The 24,357-nt window shown below is 42.0% G+C and overlaps 1 protein-coding gene across 11 annotated transcripts in view; it reads left to right on the top strand.

The window, feature by feature from the left end:
• The window catches only part of LOC122449730, a 366,628-nt gene that overhangs the window by 133,978 nt on the left and 208,293 nt on the right, over positions 1 to 24,357 (top strand). For 10 of the 11 annotated variants that reach the window (XR_006272003.1, XR_006272008.1, XR_006272007.1 and 7 more), the window contains exon 2: positions 21,367 to 21,480. The gene's annotated coding sequence lies outside the window, so the exon portion shown is untranslated. Of the gene's footprint in view, positions 1 to 4,729; positions 5,467 to 21,366; positions 21,481 to 24,357 lie in introns of those variants that run through there. The other variant, XR_006272002.1, reaches the window with a different exon arrangement.

The raw sequence follows: 24,357 nt of genomic DNA, 5'->3' as shown, positions 1-24,357 counted from the left end.
ACATAAATACATAAAAGATTAGAGGGAACTCTAGTAAAATATCAGAAGTGATTATCTTTAATTACTATTATCATGGATAATTTTAATTGTCATCTTTAAATTTTTATTTTTTTCTAAAATTTTGATAGTGACTGTGTTCTGTGTTACTGTTATGATCAGGAAAAGTAATAAACATCATTAAAATGTGTGTCCCTGCCTTACTTGAAAAAAAATTTTTTTGAGCCTCTGTTCAAGTTGAGGCAAGAGAGGAAGACAGGAAGATGTCTTCCTTTCCTTCCTTGTAGGATCTGGGCTGGAGCAGGTTGTTTGCACACAGGGGATATATGTCTCCAGGGCAGTTGAACGGGGGTCCTGGTGAGCAGCTTACATCAGCATGTATCACACAGGGCCAGAAAAAATACAGATAGAAATTAAAAAGAGTGATTGTGGTTAGCATTAAACCAGATGAAAATACTTCTCTGAGAAATTTCTGGATCCAGACATACCGAATCTCACAAACCTGCTCTCCTAAGAGCTGTCCTAGATGCAAAGCAAGTATCCGGCTTTTCAGTTCTAGATTTTCTAACAAAGCCCTCATCTCCGTGTATTGTCATTGTTGTGACAGTGCTCTTATACCAGCCTGTAAGCTCTGTTGGGCTGGGGACCCACTCTGTCTGGTAGAGTCATGCTCAGTGATAATACTTGAAATTGTGGATGAATAAACTTGGGAACCAAACTAGAGGATAAACAGAAGACTGGCTTTGTAGCAGCTTCACACTGTTAATGTTTTGGTTTGGGCTGTAGGTTTTACTTGACTATGTAGATGCCATCTCTTTTTTTTTTCTCTCAGGGTTTACCCATGGCTGATTTAACTTGTTGTCCACTTGGTCCCACTTTGTACTGAAAATCAGAATTGATGAGGATCTAAGGGGGGAAAAGGATGAGAGGTGATTGACTGTAGTGGTCAAGAGTGTGGGCTCAGACGTGCAGTTGGTTGGGTGTGCAACTTGATTCTGCTTTGTGCTAGCTGTGTGATCTTGGGCAGGTCACTTGTCCTCTCTGTGTTCTAGTTTATTCATCTGTAAGGAGTGATGATAACAACGGAATGAATGTACCTCAAAGGGATGCTGGGAGGCTTAAGTGGATTATTATGACACGTAAAGCACTTATCTTGGCAGTGTAAGTGATATATGCATGATAGCTTCTATTGTTTTTGTTCCAAAAATCAGCAGACACCCTCTGCAGTTAACTGCAGCTATGGAATTAGTACATTTTGGTTTCTGTATGCCTCCCAATGTTTCCTATCCAAAACCGTGCCTAAATGATGAACTTGATGTCTTCATAAAGCCTGTTATTTTGCAGCATTTTAATCTCTCTCATCTATCATATTGTTTCATTAGTTAAGAATTATGACAAAGTAATAAAAAGGGTCCTTTAAAAATAGTTCTAATATTTCAGATGTCAAATACCATTACCACAAAATTTTACTCCGAGACCTGTAGTATTTTTCTCACTCAATGCCTTGTAATTCTTTTCATTTTATGATTTAAATGTTTCCTTTTCTAGACTCTAAGCTCTCTGAGGGCAAACACTGTTTACTAGCCCTCCTACCTGTTCTACCCTTTATGGATATTTTACTGACATACAAGTGTTTCTTGAATGAACGACTAGGTCCCTTTTTGTTTTATTACAAACACAGGGGACCCTGAGTTGTGATAGTCTTAAGTCTTAGCAGAGGTGTCTCTGACACTTTGGTAGATGATTTCTTATAATTTCACCTGGGAATTTAAAAATCCTATTTTCCACCCTCTAACATTGCCATCTGCAACGAAGAGAGGATGTACTGGAAGACTGGTTGGTGATGACCATTCATGACACACCTTCTCCCGTAGAAGGCAACTGCTGAGATCTCCCCTGTGGATTTGAAATACATAATTGTGCACACAAGGAGATGCTGGGCCATATTCCTCATCCTCTATGTCTTATGCTAAATAATGTGTTTATTTTTAAAAGCATTGTTGTTATTTTATGATAACAATAATACCCTTCTGTTATGCTGAACAGTTTCTAGAATGTCCTATATACATTATTTCATTTAATCTGTACAGTAAGCTTATGTGTATATTTTTAAGCATGTAGATTATTTATTTGGCTGCATTGGGTCTTTATTACATCATGTGGATCTTTCATTGTAGCATATGGGCTCCAGAGAGCATGGACTCTAGAGTGTATGGGCTTGGTAGTTGTGGCACATGGGCTTAGTTGCCCCGTGTTATGTGGGATCTTGGTTCCCCAACCAGGGATCAAACCCACCCTGCCTGGCAAGGTGGATTCATAACCATAGGACCACCAGGGAAGCCCCAGTAAGCTTACATTTTTATTGCTGTTTTACATGCAGCAGTCTGAGAACTGGGAGGAGAAAGGGTTAGCTAGTCTGTGCCATGTGCTTTAGGTACATTATCTCGTTCAACTTCATAGCAGCCCTGGGGGTAAGTGGTAGGATCTCTATTGTACCAATACAAACCCAAGGTTCAGAGATGCTTACTATAATACAAATGAGATTCAAGCCCTGGTTTGTCTGGCAACAAAGCCTATGCTCCTCTCACTACACCAGTGGTTGATTCAATGCCATAGTAACCTTTATTCTGTAGCGTCTACTTCTTAGGACTGAAGTCACTGATTTCTGCTCTCTTCCCCCCGCCCCCTGCCCCCCCCCCCAGGTTTATTGAAGTATAACTGACAAAAATTGTATGTATTTAAGGTGCTCAATGTGATGATTTGATATATCCATACATTATAAAGTGTTTACCACAGTCAAGCTAATTAACATATCCATCACCCCACATATTTACCATTTTTGTCTGTAAGACCAATTAGGTCTACTCTCTTAGCAAATTTCCAGTATGCAGTACAGTACTGTTGGCTATAGTTACCGTATTGCACATTAGATCCTCAGAACTTACTTGTCTTATTAACTAGAGGTTTGTACCCTTTGACTCACCTCTTCCCATTTCCCTGACCCCCAGGCCCTGGGAACTATGGTTTCACTCTCCGCGCCTGAGTTCAGGGAGTCACTGCTCACCCCTGCTAGCCCTGTGATGTAGATAGGCACGTGAATCTGGAGAACATCCTGGAACAAGCTTTCTTTGCCTCCTTCCCACAGAGAACTCATACTTGAGTCCTCTGTCTGTGGTGATAAACAGAGAGGATCGGGCACCATGTTTTATTCCTGTCTGGTGCTGTTCACATTGTTTCCAACCAAGGCAGTGATTTGGGATTAATAATGCCGACCATCATTAGCATTCTCATCATTCTTTCCCTGTCTCCCTCTCCCTAAGTCTAATTCCTTTCTACAGAATGCCCTCAAAAACTAGGACCACAAATTTAGCAGTTTGGTTGGGCTAAGAAGCAGAGAGTGATGGCTGCCCTGTCTCTGTCTTGCATTTCAAGGATGTTTGTTCTAAAACTCTCTGAAACAACCAATTTAACTAGACCAACCTGTGGCCTTGTGAGAATACTTCAGAGACTCTTTAGAAAAAAAACTAAGCTTGCTTCTGACCAAGTAGACTAATTTTGGATGCTAGTAACCCTGGTTGGAAGGTAGAAACATCAGTGTTCAGTTTTGGGTCAGGGAGTCCTTGTTCAATATGCTAAGAGAATTCATTTTCCTTGAGTGTTTTTCCTTTCAAGTCACGTTTTACTGCTGGAGTTACTCAGCGAATTAATAGGTATAGAAATACAAAGCTCCTTTCTTATTACATCCTATCGATCTGATTGCAGTGTCATTAATTGAAAGACTGGGAAAATGTGATGGATGGTTCAGCTCAGGGTTCTATGTTTGTTTTGGCCCAAATCTGTTGGAAGAACGCTGCAGGAAACTGACCGAAAGCGGCCTGTTGGTCTGACGTGAATTCTTCTTTCTTTGTCAGTCCTTGTGAGAGCACTCAGCCCTAGTGAGATTTACAACGTGAAATTATAAACTGTTTCTACTCTTAAAGGAAAACCAACACTCAGGTTGCTTATTTGTAGAGTTGGCAAGAATCTATTTTGTACCTCCCTTTTATAGATACCACATATATGACATTTACAAAAAAAAAGAACAATTCTGACAGAAACAAATTTTGACTCAAAAATAAGGAAGTGGACATTTTGCTCTTTGTTTTAAGTACTTTTATTTGGAATATTGTGGTTGTGAAACATTATTTTCATTCATCACCATTGCAACCATCTCATTTTTGTGGTGTGTGAAACTTCAGAGATTGGTTATGTGGTCAGAGATTGTTTTTTAGGGTTATTTTCTTTCGGGGTTGTTGGACCTGCAATCCCTTGAATTTCTCCCATAAATTTAAATTAACTTGGGAATTTTATACATGTACAGATATGTCCACATACATATTTAATAAGGAATCTTTTAAAATATTTTAATCCTCTATGTGTACGAAAAATTCCCAGGCTCAAACAAAAGCATATCAGATTATGTCTGATTTATTTGCAAAGGCTGAGCTGGTCTCCTTGCTTTCTTGCTTATGCTTTAATGAGCTGGGCTATTTTTCTCTCCTGTTTATTATTTTAAATGTTTGAAGCTTGACGTGAACGGGAGGAACACTCAGATTCAAAGCACGTCGACATGACAGAAGACATCACTCGTCTTGTCGCTTGCTTTTAATAAACGTTGTTTGGAGAAGTTTTGAAGTTTAGGACATGTTATACTCATAATACACGTCCTGCCAAATATTTTTTCATCCTTAGTTTGTGGCATTCAGATGTGGTATTTCTCAAGGTGCAAATGCTGCTTCTGGTTGTACTTTTGGATGGTAGAATAAGGCATCCATGGAAAGATATGAAGTGAGCAAATGGCCACATGGCATGACCTCGTTCTGGAGCACATCTTGAAAATGTATTTCATGGTCTGAGTGCAGAGACAATGGATTGCGGTTCGGGGTCCTCTTCACTGACCTTTGGCTTGGTGAGAAATGTGGGCTGCTTCCTCTGATCTTCAGCTCCTCTGAGAGTGAGAAAGAGGCTGCTCCCACGTTCGGATGTGAATACTGCCGCTGAGTGCACAGACTGCCTTACCCCGATATTGTGTCTAAAAATATATCCTCAGAGAGGCAGGCATATGCTCGCGCCTCGGTGTGAAGGAGCTGTCGCCTGTGTTCCTTGCTGTCCCCGTCTAGATGCTGGAGTGAGAGATTAAATGATCCCAGCAGCCCTGCCAGGGTTTTGATTTGCCATTGTCTCTGCTGCTTCGCTGCCTGTGAACGGGACCCCCGACGCAGGGCTTTCAGAGACCAGCCGGTGCGGATGGAGTCTGTGACTTGCTGACGGTGCCTGCTCCTTCTGTTGTGCTCTGTCCCAGCCACGCTTTTCTTGCCTTTTCGGGAGGCAGAGAGCACGGGGCAGAGGTTGCACTTGGCACATTTCAACTCCGTTGTCACTGCGGTGGCTGTTACTCCCTTCGGCAAGAGCCAAGGAGCAAACAGGACGGTGGGTCACCTCTCCAGCTATTTAGCACCATTTCCCTTCCCCTCTCTCGACATGGTTAGGATTTTTTTTTTTTTTTCTGTCTTAAGTGACAGGGTTTGATGGGTGGTGGTGTGTGTGTGTTGGGGGGTGGGTCATGAGCCTCCCTCACTACCTGTGCTCTATCTTGATGGGGACCTGCTTTCTCCTGATTTCTACCACCTCTCCTCATTTCCAGAGCTTGCTAGATTCTTCATGCTGTTCCTGCAGCTCAGTGGGGTTTTCTGTTTGAATGTTATCTCCAAATTTCTCAGCTTCTGCAGTCGCCTCCCAGGTTACAAGGGGGTAACATGATTGTTGAAATAATTTTGTCCAGGAAGAAAGCAAACAGAAATGACTCTTTAGAGTGATAGTCCTGAGAAGAGATCCATAGCACAGGGAAATCAGGTGGATTCTTGGAGACCCTGTCACAGTGTGGCTGTAAATGTATGTCTTCAGGTGAGACATCGTGTCTTATTTACAGAGTTAGGAAAATATATTAACCTTCATGACAGCTCCCATACCTTACTGGAAAATAATTTCAATTCTAACAAGTGCTGCGGAAAGAAATGCAGCTTTTTATGGGCCAGAAAAGAAGAGTAAAATCACAGATCACACCAGAAACAAAGTACACCACTCCCTTTGCAATGATCCCTGTGCAAAAGCAAGTAAGATCAACAGTTACTTATTCCTCCCTCTTTCCTCTTACATATTCAAGTTAACAATATTTTGATGGCCTTGAAAATTGAAAGGCAAAGCCTTGCCTTTACAAAGATTAGTTTTTTTTGAGGTTTCTGCAAAATGAGAGAAAAGAATTCTTTCTATTGTTTCAGATGGTTAGCAGGATACATCCAGTATAAGCTGATATACACAAGATGTGCAAATAGAAAAAATATACTCACCCACACACATGTACACACACATATACACGCTCCAAAAGAAACCCACCCAATATTAAACAAAATCCAGATTTGAATTTAAACCAGAACAGTTTCATCTATTGTGGAGAAGAATTAGTCTTCTTATATACTTTTCCATGGCTGAATACTTCCTTCTCCTCCTTTCCTCATTACTTTATTGGTTTATTTCACAGAAGGCACTGAAATGGACAAAGAACTCTACCGTAGAGTTAAGTTCTAGTGGCAGTTCATTGAAATGGAGCATGGATCAAATGTGTCATAAGCTCTTATTTGTAATCAGGTATTTCCTTTTAGTTCAGCTTAATACATTTTATTCCCAGTTGTGTCAAAGAAACATGTATGCCTTTAGACACTCTGAGCCTAATTATGCAGCTGGATACATTAATATCCTGTCATGTTACATGGATTTGAGAGTTAAACAGGGAAAGATGCTGTTATTCATAGCCAGCAATTTCCCGGGATCCAGCAAGATCCTGGTACTGGAGTATTTGCTTGTCTTTCTACCTTTGTTCCTTCAGAGGCAATGAGGGTCTCTGCTATTGCTGACTAATTGATAGTCTTACTAACCACTGTGGACTCCGCAGATTAGAATTGCATGCAGATATGGGTCTTGATTCAAACACTAAGGAATGCACACTCGCACTTACATGGGCAGAAAGTCTTCATACTAACAGAGGTGCGATGGAGACCACAGGACGTAGAAGAGGATGGGGGTGGGGTGGGAGAGAGATGGCTGACAACAAGTATACCCCTGCAAATAGTTCTAAAATGCATGTACAAATGTAGAAGCCTTCAGAATCATCCAACAATGCAGACACCCTTTTTTATTTCTTCTCGGCAGGAAGTCTCCGTCCAGAGTATTCACAAACACACGCACACACATGCAAACCAAGAAAAGGTGAGAGCCCTGCCATCTTAGCTCTGAATTCACCTGATTTCCTTTTTTCCCCCCTGCCTTGTATTCCTCCATGCATTGTCCCTGCATCCGATGGCAGCCGCCCTTACTCTTAAAAGCAAGAGTCACAGCAGGAGCAGAAAGAGGGTCGAGGGAAGGCTTTGTCAAAGCCACCGTTGTCTATTGTTTCTTTGCTTTCACTGCTCTGCTTTTTTTCCCCTGAGTCTTTCCCTTACTAGTGGCCTGTGTCCAGGAGGAGGGAAAAAATTGCAAGAGTCTGTAGAGTAGCAGAGGGTAGCTATTTCTTTTGCATGCTGTTCTAAGAAACAGTTTAGCAATTCGGTCCACAAAATTAGGAAATACAGCAAGAATGGGGGGTTCTGGTGGAAGAGTGAGGGGCGGGGGTCTTTGGAGCTCATTTGCTCCAGCCTAGATGCCAAAGGCAGTTTCTTCACAAGGACTTCCGTGGTTGTGTGTGTTTCCGGCTGCATTTTCAGTTTTAAAAAATCATGAGACAAGACTCATGTCTCTGTCAGGCATTCCACGTGTTTATTTTCTATTCGGCTCCACAACTGGATGGACATTTTAAGCCAGGCCAGATCTGCTGTTTGGGATTTACTCAGATGCTGAAATCAGTTCAGCCTGAATTGGTGATTGTCTTTTAAGCTTGCATGTGAAATGTACATAGTAACTTTTCCAATGTAGATTACAAAAACTGGTTTTTGACTATCGTTTGTATGGCTTTAAATCTTGGGGTTATGCTGTTTTGCACCTAAACTAACCATAGCTGTTCTTTTGGGTGATATTTATGCCCAAGTGATTGCCTTCTAGTTGGGCCAACTCCTCTGATAACTCACAAAGCTGTCAAAGGTTACAAAGTCACACTCTCAAAATAGATTTTCAGTACAGTATTTCAAATGGGCATTTGACATAGCATGAAAATCCTGGAACTTTTTCCCAGGGATTTTAGCTTCCTATGATTTGTATTTCTTCAAATAAATAAAAGTGATGAAAACTGATTCCATGTAGAAGGAATCAGAAGGCAGATTAAATCTGAATTCCATTTTCACAAAATTTTGCTAAAAAACATATTTGCCTTTATTTTAGCTTAGAAAAATCACATACCTATATTAGTTCTCCATAGTTTTTTTTCCCCTTCTAAATACTATACTATCTATAATTATCTAGAAAAAAGTTATTCTAAGTTGATTTTTTTTTCCCCTCAAGCTATCTAACTTCTGGCATGAGCCCAGGACTCCTGACTGTTGTCAGAATTTGCTACAATTCAGCATTTCAATTCCAAAATGTATTTTAAGTCTAACGGGAGTATATCTGCATGCAGAAGAGGTTGTTCTTTCTTTTGAAGAGCCATTCCATTTTATGACACATGCTGTTGGGTTGACGTTCAGTATGAGCTCATGATTTCTTTCTTTTCCAAATAATGATTGTAGTCTGCATGTGAATGTCAGAGTAGAATACCTTCTGGGTTCCATAAGAAAACACCCTAAATTGGAAGTATGAGACCTTCACTCTTATGAACAGCTACTTTGGCACCCTGCAAATACATTCTCTTCCTGCCCATTTTCATTGCCTTGATTTAGGGGACTTGGGCCCAGCCACCCTGCCTCCTTCTTTTGTGAAGAGACATTCTGAAATGTCTATAGAAATCTAACTTCTCCAAGAAATGCAGCGCGGGCCATGGTTTGAATGCAAGTCTGAATTTAATTGCGGCCACCCTGGCGGCACACTGTTTAATTTCCAGCACACATCTACATGAACCTACAGCAACTCCAGGCCAGGAATTGTGAACAAGGAGAATTTATCTGTGATAAAGCATATCTTTTCCAAGGAGCAGTCCACTTGGGGTTGATTCCAAAGTCAAATTTTAAACACATGTTGCCAATGCCTGTGTCCTGGGAAACTGGTGTTGCTAACTTGTTCAGAGCGTTTTGGGCAGAAAGAAACGGGGAGCTCCAACTTGTGACCAATTCTTTGGTAAATGGGGAAATGAAGGGAAAATGACAAGTATCGAAAGGCTGGCTAGCATTTCCACTTGAAAATACCAAAGACAAAGAGGTTCATGAAAGGCTCAGGGTCTCAATGACTGAAGTAGTACAAACCAGTCCCTTTTGGACTGCGGCACTGCGTAGCTCTCCATGGAGCTGGGAGGAATGCTCATCCCCATGGGAGAACAGACTTGGAGGGCACCCCATCTCTCAGCCTGTGTCCCCTGCAGATAGCTAATTCCTGCTGGATCAACTTAAAAGGAACAGCTAAGCTTGTGGCCAAGGTCAATCTCCAGATATTTTAAAGGCACAGGTTCAAGTTCAGCCATTAATCCAAATATTTCACACAATAGTCTGTAGTTGCTCCAGTTGATGTTAAACTTCCGAATCATGCAGAAGACCCAACCTGGGCTTTTCTTGAAAATGGAAACCCTACTTCTCATATGTTACATATTGAGCACAATGTGGTCAAAATACTATCTGTGTCTTAAATCTCCCGGGTCCTAAAAATACAAACATCTTTAAAAACTAAAGGGGAAAAGTAGCATCTTTGGCATGTTAGAACAACCTAACAAGAATCAAACAAAGGGTCACAGGTGTGTGTATATCACAGCTAGAGTAGGATGTAGCTTCTACTTCTCTTCACCCATATGCCTGCAGGCTGATTTAAAATAACCACTAAAATGGCAGTGTATGGTCCAAAATATGAAACTCACCTACAACCGCCTCATTCATTAAAACAGTTTCCTTTTCAGAAGCATATACTCCATTGAGATGCTACACTTCAGTAGCTGACACATCTTTCAGGGTTCATCACTCTGTAAACCTTTTCAGAGTTTTCTCCCCTCCAAATTGAGAGAACAAAGTGGAGCTGCCTTCCCCTTTACCACTCCCAACACACACCTTTTAATGTTTGTCTGTGCTGGGTCTTTCATTGCTGCACATGCTTTTCTCTTGTGAAGCATGGGCTCCAGGGCCTTAGGGCTTCGTATTTGTGGTACGTGGGCTCAGTCGTTGAGGCTCCTGGGCTCTGGAGTGTAGAATCAGTAGTTGTGATGCATGGGCTTAGTTGCTCCATGACGTATGGGATCTTCCAGACCAGGGATTGAACCCGCCTCTCCTGCATTGGCAAGCGGTTTCTTTACCACTGAGCCACCAGGGAAGCCCTGCCCCACTTTTATTTTTTCTTTTTTTATTTTTAAAATTTTTATTTATTTATTTATTTTTGGTCATACATTGATATGAATCAGCCATAGATTTACACGTATTCCCCATCCCGATCCCCCCTCCCACCTCCCTCTCCACCCGATTCCTCTGGGTCTTCCCAGTGCACCAGGCCCGAGCACTTGTCTCATGCATCCCACCTGCCTGCCCCACTTTTAAATAAATAGCACACCTTCCTCTACTTAACTGTATAAGGCCTTTAGAGAGAAAATGCTCATTTAACTTCCTTTGCAATGTAGGGTTCCTAGTCCTCGTAAGAAACGTGACACACATTAGCAATGAAGAAAGCCTTCGTTTTGCTAATGAACCAGCACAACAAACTGTTCTTGTGATATTTTGGGAAGCAAACAGAAAGCTCGTAAGGGTTTGTTAAAATAGCAAAGAGGTAGCACTTGGATGTGGTGTTGGATTTTAAAGGAGTTGGATTTTAAAATAAGCAAATGTGGAAAATGAGGATTTCATCGATATGGAATGATGCTTCGATGAAGCTCTATTTTCTCCCCAGATATATTTTTTTAGCTGGGGGACATGAAGACACTCTTCCATTTATATAAACTTGCTAGGCTAACTGTGGATGTTTGGGATTTCCTTGAAAAACCATTATCTTATTTTGACAGTTGGTGTTTTAAGGACAGCATAAAACTCCCAAGAATGTCCTAAGAGAACATTACCACAGGATTGGATTTTTTCCCCATGTTCATTTAATGTGAAATTCTGTGGAAGAGATGATTTGGATACAATTCCTCCTGTACTCACTTCTCTAAGTGTCAGTCTGGAAGGATGGAAGAGGAAGTGTAAAAATGCCTGCCCCAGAACTGCCAGCAAGAAAGTTTGTGGGAGGGTATTAGAAAGAAAGCTAAAGAGGGAACTGTATTCAGTGTCCTGTGATAGACCATAATGGAAAAGAATATGAAAAGGATGTATGTATGTATATATATATTTATGTGTGTGTCTGTGTGTGTGTATATATATATATGTATGTGTGTATATATATATGAAAATGAAAAAAAAAAATGAAAGTGTTTGTTGCTAGTCATGTCTGACTCTTTGCGACCCCATGGACCATAGCCTGCCAGGCTCCTCTGTCCATGGGATTTCCCAGGCAAGAATACTGGAGTGGGTTATACTGCTTTCTCCAGGGGATCTTCCTGACCCAGGAATCGAACCCAGGTCTCCTGCATTGCAGGCGGATTCTTTACCATTGAGCTACCAGGGAAGCCTGGATACATATGCATAACTGAATCACTTAGCTGTACAGCAGAAATTAACCTAACATTGGAAATCAACTGTATACTTCAATAAAATAAATTAAAAGGGAATCTGAGATCAGCCTTTCCTCAAAAAGGGAGCAATTTTGTAATGCCTCTCTACCCTTCAGTCCCTTTTGCTAGTCCCCATCCCTTTGGGTTTTCTTGTCCCACCCTTGCCCCAGCCACTCGCAAAGTAGAACTAAAAGCCCAACAGGAATCACCAGTGCCATGACCCCATGAAACCAGCTCACCCAAACAGAAATCAAGAACTCATAGAAAAATTTTTCCACGGCTTGGAGGAAACAGGTTACTATTACTGCTGCAAAATCTTTTCCCAAAAAGCTGAAGTCATTTGACTATCACAATCTAATTCATCTTCATACTTTGGAAGAGTTTTGTACTGTTCCCCCCACCCCCCACACACAATATACATAAGGAAGCACTGAGGACCAGAGAGAGCTTTGGCTTGTCCAGAGTTAAGAAAAACATCCTGCTGAATTACAAGACAAAGACCTTAGCTTCTCAGTTCAGCGACTTGTGGCAGCATGTATCACTTTTCAAGGTTATGCTTGAGATGGTAGAGGAATTCAGTGGCTGCTCTGGGGTGGTTGGTGGGATCCTTGATGTAGACTGTGCTAAGAAGCTCACAATCAAAAGGAAAAGTTGTTTCAATATGATGCACTTCATTGGTTTCAGGAACCAATTTCCTGGTAGAGAGAATCAACTGTTTGGTCCACTTGAGACATCTAGAGTGATTTTGAGCTTTATTTGCACATAAAGTGTTAACAAAGAAGGACTAGTGGACATTAGGGTGGATAATGATAAAAGTGTTGAAACTTCTCAAAATGTTTATTTCTTTTCACTTCCTGCTAATCTGAGAAATGATCTGAAATGACAACTCAAGTCTGCAGCATGGTGACCTTAACGAAGACCTCTCCTTTTTGTGTTAGGACTAGGCATTTTGGATATGCAAGATCACTCCATCTTATACCAGTGAATTTCAGTTGTATGGATAATCAGTCAGAATCATTCAAGTCCAGAGCAGTCTTTTTTCTAATGTCAGATTTTACAAGACTAGTCTACACTGTTGCCTCAATTTCTGATTTCCTTTCATTCTTCTTGATGGAGTCTTAGAATAATGCATTGCAGCTAATAACACAAATGATCTCACTGCAGAAAGAAAATTACCTATCCTAGATCAGAGAATTTTAAAATAGACATGACTCTGGGGATGCTTAAATACGGTGATAAAATGTGGATTAAAGTTCACCAGTATCCCATGTCACAGTCATTACTTTCTGTTTCCAAGTAATTTCATTCCTAGACCTATCTGGAAGAAACTCCAAAATTTTTTGACATCTCTGCTATCGTGATGTATGATGGTGGCAGCCTTGCTTGGCATCTCTCCTCTCAGTTGATGTGCTATGATCAATGCTGAGTTTGTTCTTTTTATTTAACTCAAGTTAATATAACTTCCCAACTTCCAGAAAAACTATTTCCTCATTGGTTTTTCGGTTCCTAACTTAATGTTTTGAATGATGGTGTTAGCTAAGTTGTGCCTAGGCATTTGAGAATGGTTGGGCAATTTATGGACTTGTAGGACCATGTTTGTGTTGTTTTATTTAAACAGTGGAGAAAGAGAGAACTTTTATCATGTTAGTGCTTTTTAAAAGCATGATTATTTTTACTACCTAAAATAAAACATACCGTGCAGTGTCTTCATTGTTTTGATAATAATGAGATATTGAGTTATTTTTTGTTTTGTTTTGTTTCTTTTTTTAATTTTTTTTAATTGAAGGATAATTGCTTTACAGAATTTTGCTGTTTTCTGTCAAACCTCAATAAGTATTGCGATGTTTTAGTTTTTAAAAACAAAACTCAAGAAATATTCGGTTGTAGATAAAGGAATGTTTTTCATTATCCAGTTGGCCTCTGTGTTATGAATACATTGAACAGTGATCCCACCCTCAGCCTTGTTGGACTAGAACTTATCACATCAGTAGGCATTATTTTCACTCCTGGTTGAAGTTAATATGGTGCATGCCATTGTGATGAACACATGGGGACAACTGGAGAGAAGGGAGGTTGGTATTGGACCAGGGAAATAAGCTGGGAATTGCAAAGTGACAGATGTGACCTTTCTAGTGATATGATGAACCATGATGAAATACCAGGATATATACAGGATAACAATTAGAGTTAGGAGATGGTCACTGCGAGACTGAATTCCTCCTTTCTTGGAAACACAACCATTAGGGACACTGCACCCTCTCAAGCAGGCCTCAACTTATTTAGGAATATTCAAGAAGAATGCGTCCATGGATAAATATTTTGCTGAATGTTTGCTCTCAACCCAGGACTGGAGGAGATATTGAAATTGTGAGAGGGGGTAATAAAAGATGCAGTGAGGGTCTTTGAAGAGCTTATCACCTGGAAAGAAATGCCAGTAAATTCAGTTCAGTTATTCCAGAAGCTTGGTGGGTAGAGCTATTTGTTGGGCACTGAACAACATGTTACAGGTCAGACAAAGATAAGGACATGGTTCCCACTTATTGTCTTAGGTAAGGCTATGAACTCATAAATGACAATAGAAGGTGGTATTGGTGGCATGCTGTGGTGTCAGAGGGAAGGCACTGCTACTTCTTAGAGCCTGTAAATGCTTACTGAGGGGACGAGATTCAATCTGGATCTTTTCTTTTTAAATATTTTTATTTATCTGGCTGTGCTGGGCCCTAGTTGTGGCCTGCAGAGTCTTAGCTGAAGCCTGTGGGATATAGTTCCCTGACCAGGGATTGAACCAGGGCCCCCTGCATTGGGAGCCCAGAGTCTTACCCATTAGACCACCAGGGCGGACCCTCCAATCTGGATCTTGACTGGAGTAATATTTGTCTAGCACCCGGTAAAATTCCATACTCTTGGTTGTGCTGGGGATCAAAGAAGGATAGGATGGCGTCTATCTTTGAGGAGTTCATGGTCTGTATTAGTAGAGGAACAGATTATGAACCACCAACCCCCCCAACACATGGAATAGAATAGGGTATAAGTATAAAACAGGTGTAAACAGTTACTAAGAGGACCAGAGGAGGTACTTTTATCCTTTCAGAGAGAGTCAAAAAAGGTGGCCTTCCTGAGCTGTTATTCAATAAATGGGCACTGTGGATAGATTGAAATGGGATATAGAGAAGGGAAGAACTAATTCTGCCTGGAAGAGGATGAAAATTGGTCATGACTTTGTGGAAGAGATGGCATAGGTCTGAACATTGAACGTCATGTGGAATTTTCCCAGGCAAAGATAGTGAGGTGAGAGCAGAAGAGAATCCCAAGAAGATGAGGCGGCATGAATCAGGACCTGGGGTGTGAAAAGGCCTGGTATGTCTAGAGGAACAAGGCTGAGTTTGTTTCAGCTGGAATGCATGGGACATGGAAGGAGTGGGGGAATCCTGGCCAGGAAAGTAGCCTGGAACCAGAACGTGAAAGCCAGGCTAAAGAATCTCTTGTTTGTTTGCTTGTTTCTGAAAGGCAGTGAGGAGCCATGATAATTGGAGGTTTTGAAAAGTAATTTGAGCAGTAAAGAGGGCTTCCCTTGTGACTCAGCTGGTAAAGAATCTGCCTGCAATGCGGGAGACCTGGGTTCAATCCCTGGGTTGGGAAGATCCCCCGGAGAAGGGAAAGGTTACCCACTCCAGTATTCTGGCTTGGAGAATTCCATGGACTCTATAGGGGAGTAGAGGGGGAAGGGATTGGAGGAGAAAGGTTAAAACAGTGGTTCTCATCAGTGATGAGCAATGTATCAGAATAACCTGGAAACTTTTGCAGGAGACTCAAGCCTAGCTTTTCCCTTAGTCTTCTGTCTTTTCCCTCAACTAAAATTTCAGATGCTGTATGGGCAGATGAAAACGTTAATAGGGGTATTTTGAAAAGCATACTGGGTGATGTTGATACATTCTTCCCTCCACTATTGCATTAATCTAGTCAAGAGAGGCTCCAGGAAGGCTGAGACGATGGAGATGAGAAAGGATGATGTGAGATGCATGAGAGTTGGAATTAATGGGATGGATAGGAGGAGGCTGTGATGGAGATGGAGCATAACAAATACTTATGTATCTAGTATAAGCAACTGAGAAACTATGAACTGAAATGAACCCATGGAGAAGAGCAAGGTCTTTGAGAAGATTATGGATTCTACTTGAAACATGTAGAGTCTGAGGTCACTGGAGGCAGCTGGTAACGTAGGCTGGAGCCTGTGTGCTTAGTTGTTCAGTCATGTCTGAGTCTGTAGACTCAGACTGAGCCCGCCAGGCTCCTCTGTCCATGCGGATTCTCCAGGCAAGAATACTGGAGTGGGTTGCCATGCCCTCCTGCAAGGATTTTCCCAACTCAGGGGTTGAACCCAGGTCTCCTGCATTGCAAGTGAATTCTTTACCATCTAAGCCACCAGGGAAGCCCAAGCTGGAGTTTAGGAGAATTTAAACTACCGACACCCAAGTCAGTCATGCGGCAACAGAAAACACCACATTGGTGTTTTTCAAAAGGCAACAGAAAACCAGAGACAAGGGAGATTTGTGTTGGCTGGAGCAGGCAGATACATCTCTGTGAAAAAAATGAACTTTGAGTTGCATCTCAAAGCATTAATAGGAAATTCAATTTCGAGCGATGAGATTAAAAATGGAGGTTACTTGCAAAAAGAGTATGGGGTAAGAAAGAAAAATGCTGTTTCAAGAGGGCAGGACAGTAATATAAATGACTTAATAATAAAACGTAATATACTCTCATTTATTTTTCACTCCTAGAAGGAGCCATTATTATTCACAGTTTACAGATGAAGGAATAGGTTCAGAGAGGTTAAACAAATGACCCACATGAGGACAAGTGAAACAGTGGCTCCTTTAAACCTAGACTCTTATTTTGATCCATGAGATTGTATGTCCTTAAAGGCAGTTATCATTTCTTATATGTTGTTAAATACCTCCCGGCTAATGTGTAGCCTGAAAAGACAGTAGGCTCACAAAAAACTTTTATTGAATTATTGAAATGTATCCATTCTTTTGTATATCAGTTTAGTTGTTTGCTATCTACTCTTAAGACTAAATGGCTTCCCCGGTGGCACACTGGTAAAGAATCCACCTGCCAATGCAGGAGACGCAAGAGATGTGGATTCGAGCTCTGGGTTGGGAAGATCCCCTGGAGGAGGAAATGGCAACCCACTGCAGTATTCTTGCCCAGGACATCCATGGACAGAGGAGCCTGGCTGGCTACAGTCTATGGTGTTGAAAAGAGTCCAACACTACTAGGCAAACACACACACAAAGACTACACATGATCTATAACTTTACAGGACTGGAAAGTATCTTAATAATTTTCCAGTCTAACCAGCTCACTGTATAGAGGAGGAAATTCAGTCTCAAGAAAGGAAGTGGCATACCTAAAATCTCACATCCAGTTATCAGCAGAGCTGGGCCAGTAACCCTGGCCTCAACTTCTTCCACCAAAGCATTTCTCTTATAACATTCAATCCAAGGGAACCATGATAGTCATCTCTCTTCTGAGCTCTCCAATGCTTGATGGAAATGAAAAATGTGGTTAGGACATAAGAGGTGATTTGATAGGTAAGAACTTTGTCTTTTTAATCATCCAGTGAAATCATTGGATTTAATGGCATGGGTCAGAGAAGCCTGACAGAGAACTTAAGACACAGGAGGTAGTGAATATTTCATCTGAAAAAAAGAATAAGTGTAACAGCAACAAATAAAGAGGTTCAGGGAGGTAGTGAGTTCTTTCACGTGTCATCATGAAAAGCTATAGAGCCACCTATGTTTTGCTCTCTTTTAAGTGGAAAATGTGGTCTCACTTGCCTGGGGCAGATGAGAAGAAGTGCCATCCCAGGCTAGAGGACTGATGAGGGAGTCATGCAGTGGGTAATGGAAAAGAGTCCAGGGCTGGGGTCCAGGACCCCTGGGGATGCTCACAAGCTGTGTGATCTTGGGGAACTCCTGTTGCTTTGCATTTTCAGGTTTCTTATCTGTGTATTGGGGGTTAGAGCAGATCTGTCTAGCTTTTATCCATCACTGGCCCTTTCAGCTAAGCCTCTGCCCACAGTCAGTGAGTCTCCTTACCCGTGAGTGGGGTGGGGCAGTGCCTTGGGGTGGCTCTGCATTGCCGTGGATGGGGGCTCCTGGGGCTGAGCAGGCCCCTGGGGCTGCAGCAGCATTGAGTGTCAGCCTCTGTGCTCAGTCACACCTTGTGGGTCCAGCTGGCTCCTCGGCTCCCTTCTGCTTGCGTTGCTGGTGTTTAGCGGACACCCCACCTCAACCTATTGGCAGTGGGAACCTGATCTTTTTACCTGATCCCCAGCAGCCTGTCCTCAGGGACCAACTCTGCTCTGTCCCTCTGCGCTTTACCTACATTCTAGATAAGGGCCTAGACATTACTAGATCTCACTCTTTAAAAAAGTTTGGTTTTTTTTGGCCACATGGTGTGGCACACAGGATCTTGGCTCCCCTACCAGGGATAAAACCCGCACCCCCTGCAGTGGAAGCTTGGAGTCTTAACCACTGGTCCTCCAGGGAAGTCCCTAGTTCTCACTCTTTATCTGTGCATCTCATCCTGCCGCTCAAGTTCTACCCCTTTGATTTTCTTTTATGGCTCAGTTTTTTCCTTTAAAATTTTTTTATTTTTTAATTAACCTACAGTGAAACAGACTTTCTTGAACAGTTTAATGCATTTTAACACATGTATACATTCATGTAATCATCACCAAAAGCAGGACAGAGCAGTTATATCAACTGCAGAAAATTGTTTTGTGCTGTTTCCTTTGTAGTCATCCCCTCCCCTCCCCCCAGCCCCTGGCAATGCTGAGATGTTGAACATATCTTACAAATGGAATCATGCTAATGGAACTTTTTCTTGAGAATGGTTTCTTTCACTCCATGTGATATCTTTGAGGTTCATCCATATTGTTGTAGGGCTTCCCCGGTGGCACTTGTGGTAAAGAACCTGCTTGCCAATGCAGGAGACACAAGAAATGTGGGTTTGAACCCTGGGTTGAGAAGATCCCCTGGAGAAGGGAATGGCTACCCACTCCAGTATTCTTGCCTGGAGAATTCCATGGACAGAGGAGCCTGGTGGACTACAGTCCATGGGGCTGCAAAGAGCTGGGCACGACTGAAAGTGACTTAGCACGCACAGCACGCATGTTGTTATATATATCAGTAACTTGTCCTTTTTAAATTGCTGAGTGGCTTTTCACTGTATGGATATACCACATTTGGCTTATCCACTCACTGGGAGAAGGACATTCGGATGGTTCCTAGTTTGGGATGGCTGTAAACAGAACTTCTATAAATATCCATGTGCAGGTGTTTGTGAAAACATAAGTTTTCTCTTCTCTAGGGAAAATGCTGAGAAGTTTGAGGTGCTGGGTTGACCCCCTTCATTTTGATCATTTCCCACTTTTGGAGTAGGTTTATCCCTCTCCTTGGATTTCTGATACTGGACTCTCTCTGCAGCCTTCCCTCTTCCTCAGATGAGCAGGTCCATCAACTAACACATTTCTGGCTCCATCTCTTCCGTCCCCTGGCTCTCCTCTTTCTGGCTAGGAGCTCCCAGCACATCATAAAGCCAGAGCCCATTTTGATTAGTCTAAGATCTTTTTCGGCTCTGAGTTTGCGGTGATTTGGATTATTGCACCAGTTTTGAGGTGCCCTCTGCTGGCTGATTTACAAAGCTGGCTTTATGCCTGAGCCAGGGGAGAAATCGTAGGTGCAATGGGAAAAAGAAAAATTATCAGGAAGGGATGTTGTTGTGGCGAACTAACATTGTCGTGACAGCCTGATGGGGACTCTTCCTGTATTTGATGCTACACATATAAAGAAACGCTGCAATATTTTTGTGGTACCCTACAATATTGTGCTTGTCTTCTCAATTGTGGGCAAAGATGGGCTGTCTGGAAAGCTGGACTCAGCCTGGAGCCTGTTACCCAGATTGCTGTTTTGTGAAGACATCCGCATACAAATGACTCAGATCCAAACATTCAGAAATGCTCTTGGAGGGCCATCTGGTTCTTGCTGGTTCTAAAAGCCTCATTCAGCCTGGTAGATGGATCCAGTACAAAAGATAGTGAGGGCTCTTCACTGAGGTTTAAATAGGTTCCACTGACCAAGAAGAGAAGCTGCCTTTTAAAAACAGCTGATACTGATGCTCTGAGAGCCAGTGGATGATGCTTCCCTCTCGTAGGTCAGCAGGAGTTTGATAAATATTTAATTGACAATCGTGCGCTTGCACGGAGGCTCTGAAACACACACTCACACACAGAAACGCAATTTTGTATCACCACGGAACATGTGTTAATTTGTTTGGGTGTCTGAAACAGGCTGGGAAGTCGGCTGACCCAGTCTGCCAGGCAGTGAGGTCTGTCTGAGCCTCGGAATCGTCACTGTGATGTGTCATGTTTAATCCGTGAAGACAGCGCTGTCTGAATGGTGGCGCTGATCGGTGCGCCATTTGTACTCGCAGGCTGCTGGCCTTTCCGATCAAAGGTATGGCTGCGTATTCTGTGGCCAGAGGGACAGGGAGTGTCTCCTTCCTGGGAGGCTGACTGGCTGGGGAAGGGAGGGAATCCTGTGCCGTCAGCCTCAGCTTTGGGCTCTGACCAAGTCCAAACAGAGACTGGGCATCTAGGGAGAAGGACACTCGCTACTAGGGAACAAGAATTTGAGACAGCCACCTCAGCAAGCAAAATGCAGGATGTGGAGCTCATTTCTCGAGTAACCTTTTGTTTCTCTGAGGTTTATCTTTCTCATCTGACAGTGGAACGAGGAGAGGTACTCATCTTTCCTTTAGTTTATGCAGACAAAAACCCAGTATATCCTGGATTGTGTGTGTGTGTGCTCAGTCGTGTCTGATTCTTTGTGACTCCGTGAACTGTGACCTACCAGGCTCCTCTGTCCATGGGATGTCCCAGACAAAAACACTGGAGTGGGTTGCCGTTTCCTCCTCCAGGGGATCTTCCTGACCCAGAGATGGAACCTGCATCTCCTGCATCTCCTCCACTGACAGGCAGATTCTTTACCACTGAGCCACCTGGGAAGGTGTATCCTGGATGGTAACAGTGCAATTCATACTTTATGCATTCTCACTCATGAGGACTCCCCTTGTGGCTCAGACAGTAAAGAATCTGCCTGCAATGTGGAAGACCTGGGTTCAGTCCCTGGGTCAGGAAGACCCCCTGGAGAAGGGAACGGCTACCCACTCCAGTGTATCTTGCTTGGAGAATCACATGGACAGAGGAGCCTGGCAGGCTACAGTCCACGGGGTTGCAGAGTTGGACACGACTGAGCAACTTTCACTTTTCACTCATGAGGATATCAAATTGTCGGAGGCAGGGGTCTCATCTTATTTCTCTATGCCGCCATCTCAGCCCAGCTCTCAGCTCAAACAAGAGATGAAGGGAGCTTGGTAACCACTGTGGATAGAGGTGTGACTTTTTTAGGGCACCTGTGAAGTTGCATGAAGTTTATAAATGTTGACTCTTCAGGGAAGCCATTTCAGCTTTGCCTTTGGTAATTTGTCTTTCTTTTCTTCCCTCTCAATAGAGATGTTGGTGTCCCACATCCTGTTGGTCTCGTCTCTCCAGGACTGTGGCCCTCCAGGAAAATTTCCCTACTGAAGTGGAAGCAATAGCCTCGAGGACCTCTTAGAAAGGACCGGTAAGTCCTTACCAGCAAGCTTCTAAAAGAAAAGAACTAGAGATTCTCAGTACCTGTTGTCCCCATCTGAGGACACAAAGCAAAAACCTCTTAACAGTCAAAAGCAAAAGCTAATGATTTGAAACATTTTAGTTTGTCCTACTATGTCTCTCCTGTGGTGATGACACTTGAAATGATTTCTGACTGTTAATGGAGAAGTTTCACATGGTCGGTTTTATAAACCTCTGGCGAGGCTTACTGTCTGCAAGGAAGACTTGGCAGGATTCTGCGGGTGACCAGCTTTACTCCACATGGACTCCCCCCTTCTCTCAGTGTTCAACACTTTCAGAGAGTCTTAACCTTCTTTTTCTTAAATTAATTTTTATTGGGATAGAGTTGCTTATTATGTTAGTTTTTACTGTTCAACAGAATGAATCAGCCATACATATACATGTATACATACATATATCCGCTCCCTTTTGCAGTTCCTTCCCGCTCACGTCACCACAGTGCGTTAAGTAGAGTTCCCTGTGTCATGCCGTGTATCCTCATTAGTTATCTGTTTTATACATAATATCAATCATGTATTTGTGTCAATCCCAGTCTTCCAATTCCTCCCACCACCCGCTTCTCTTTTCTGCTTGGTATCAATATATTTGTTCTCTACATCTGTCTCTCTCTGCTTTGCAAATAAGATAGTCTATACCATTTTTCTAGATTTCATATATGTTAAATATGTGTGTGTGTATATATGTATATATATATATTTTTTTTCTCTTTCTGACTTCATTTCGTATGACACTCTCTGGGTCCATCCATGTCTCTACAAATGACCCAATTTCATTCCTTTTTATGGCTGAGAAGTATTCCTTTGTATATATGTACCACATCTTCTTTATCCGTTCCTATGTTGATGGACACTTAGGTTGCTTCCATGTCCTGGCTATTGTAGATAGCCAGTTCTACTATGAATGTTGGGGTGCATGTATCTATTAAATTATGGCTTTCCCAGGGTATATGTCCAGATGTGAGATTGCTGGGTTATATAGTAGGTCTATTTTTAAAGAAACCTCCATACTGTTTCCATAGTGGTTAGAGTCTTAACATTCTTTTGAGTGGTTTCTATTGGACCCTCACCTAGCCTGATCTCTTGTAGTGTGGCTGGGGTACCAGAGCCTTACATTGCCTCCTGATGAGTTTGCTGATGATGGTTATTACAGTGCTTGTATTTTTTTAAAAATTTTGGTAAAATGCATATAGTATAAAAATTACCATCATTAACCATTTTTCTGTTCAGCTCACTGGTATTAAGTACAGTCACATTGCCTTGTTATCATCACCTCAGTCCATCCACAGAACTCTTTTCATCTCACAGAAATGAAACTCTGCTCCTATGGATCAAGTACCACCCCTTCCTCCCTTTCCTGCCCTTGGAACCACCATTCTGCTTTCTGTCTCTATGAATGACAGGTCCCCTAAGTACTTCATAGAACTGGAATCAGAGAGTATTTGCTTTTTTGGTGGCTGGGTTATGTCCCTTAGCACACCGTCCTCAAAAGTTCACCCACACTGCAGCATGTATCAGAACTTCCTTCTTTCTTGAGGTTGAGTAATACTCCATTGTATGTATATATCACATTTTATTCATCCTTTCATCTGCAGGTGGATACTTGTTTCACTTTCACCTTTTGGCTATCTTGCAGCACTCTGCTATAAGCGCGGATGTACAAGTATCTCTTCAAGACCCTGCTTTCAGTTCTTCTGGGCTTGTACCCAGAAGTGAGATTGTGAAATCAAATGGCAATTCTATTTTTAAGTTTTGGTGGAGGCGCCACCACCCTGTTTCCCACACTGGCTTGTGTCTGCATTCCACCAACGGTGCACAAGAGTTCTGATTTCTCCACATCTTTTCTAACACTTAAGCTTTCGGATTTTTTGATAGTAGCCACTCTAAAGGGTGTGAGCTAGTAGTTCACTGTGGTTTTGACTTGCATTTCCCTGACAATTAGTGATGTTGAGCATCTTTGCATGTGTTTATCGGCCATTTGTATGCCATTTTTGGAGAAATGCCTATTCAAGCCCATTGCCCTTTTCTGAATTGAGTTCTTTGTTTTGTGCTGGAGCTGTTGGAGTTCTCGATATGTTCTGGATCCCTTATCAGATATGTGATTTGTAAATATTTTCCTCGGTTCAATGGGTTGCCTTTTTACTCTGTTTATCATGTCATTTAATGCATAGAAGTATTTCATTTTGATAGAGTCTGATTAATTTTTTTCTTTTTCTGTTTGGCTTTTTGTATTATATCCAAGAAATAATTGCCAAATCCTGTTTTGAAACTTTCCCCCTATATTTTCTTCTAAGAGTTTGATAGTTTTTGGTCTTATATTTAGGTCTTTGATATACTTTCTGTAGTGCTCATTTTCACCCCTTCCTGTTCAGTGAATTTCTTAAGCACAGAGACTGTGGTTGTTCATTTTTATATTCTTAGTGCTTAGGGTGTATCTGACACATGATAGGTACTCAGTAAATTATAGTTGAATGAAGCAACTTTATCAGATATGATGAGACTAAATTAAGGCCTATGTTTATAGTGATTTGTGATTTTCATAATAATAACAATTAGAACAGACTGTCTTGGAGACCCATAAAGAAATCTCTGAAATAAAAATGTCAAACAGGTTTCAAGGGCTTTTTGGTATTGTATTTATTTACTTTTCCTTGAGGATGTCAAATAGTACGCTTGGATATTTGTCACACTAATTGTGTTCTCATCACACTTGACCTCTAGTTCCTTTCTCATGAGCTCTGTACATGGTGAGCTCCATCATGATGAAACAATTAGACAAGGTGTTCTACCATCCATAGTGCAGTGGTAAAGAACCTGCCTGCCAATGCAGG

This window comes from Cervus canadensis, chromosome 11 (genome assembly GCF_019320065.1).
Source record: "Cervus canadensis isolate Bull #8, Minnesota chromosome 11, ASM1932006v1, whole genome shotgun sequence".
Taxonomy (NCBI): domain Eukaryota; kingdom Metazoa; phylum Chordata; class Mammalia; order Artiodactyla; family Cervidae; genus Cervus; species Cervus canadensis.
The sequence above is the reverse complement of the archived record's forward strand: the minus strand, read 5'-3'. Positions and strand labels throughout refer to the sequence as shown.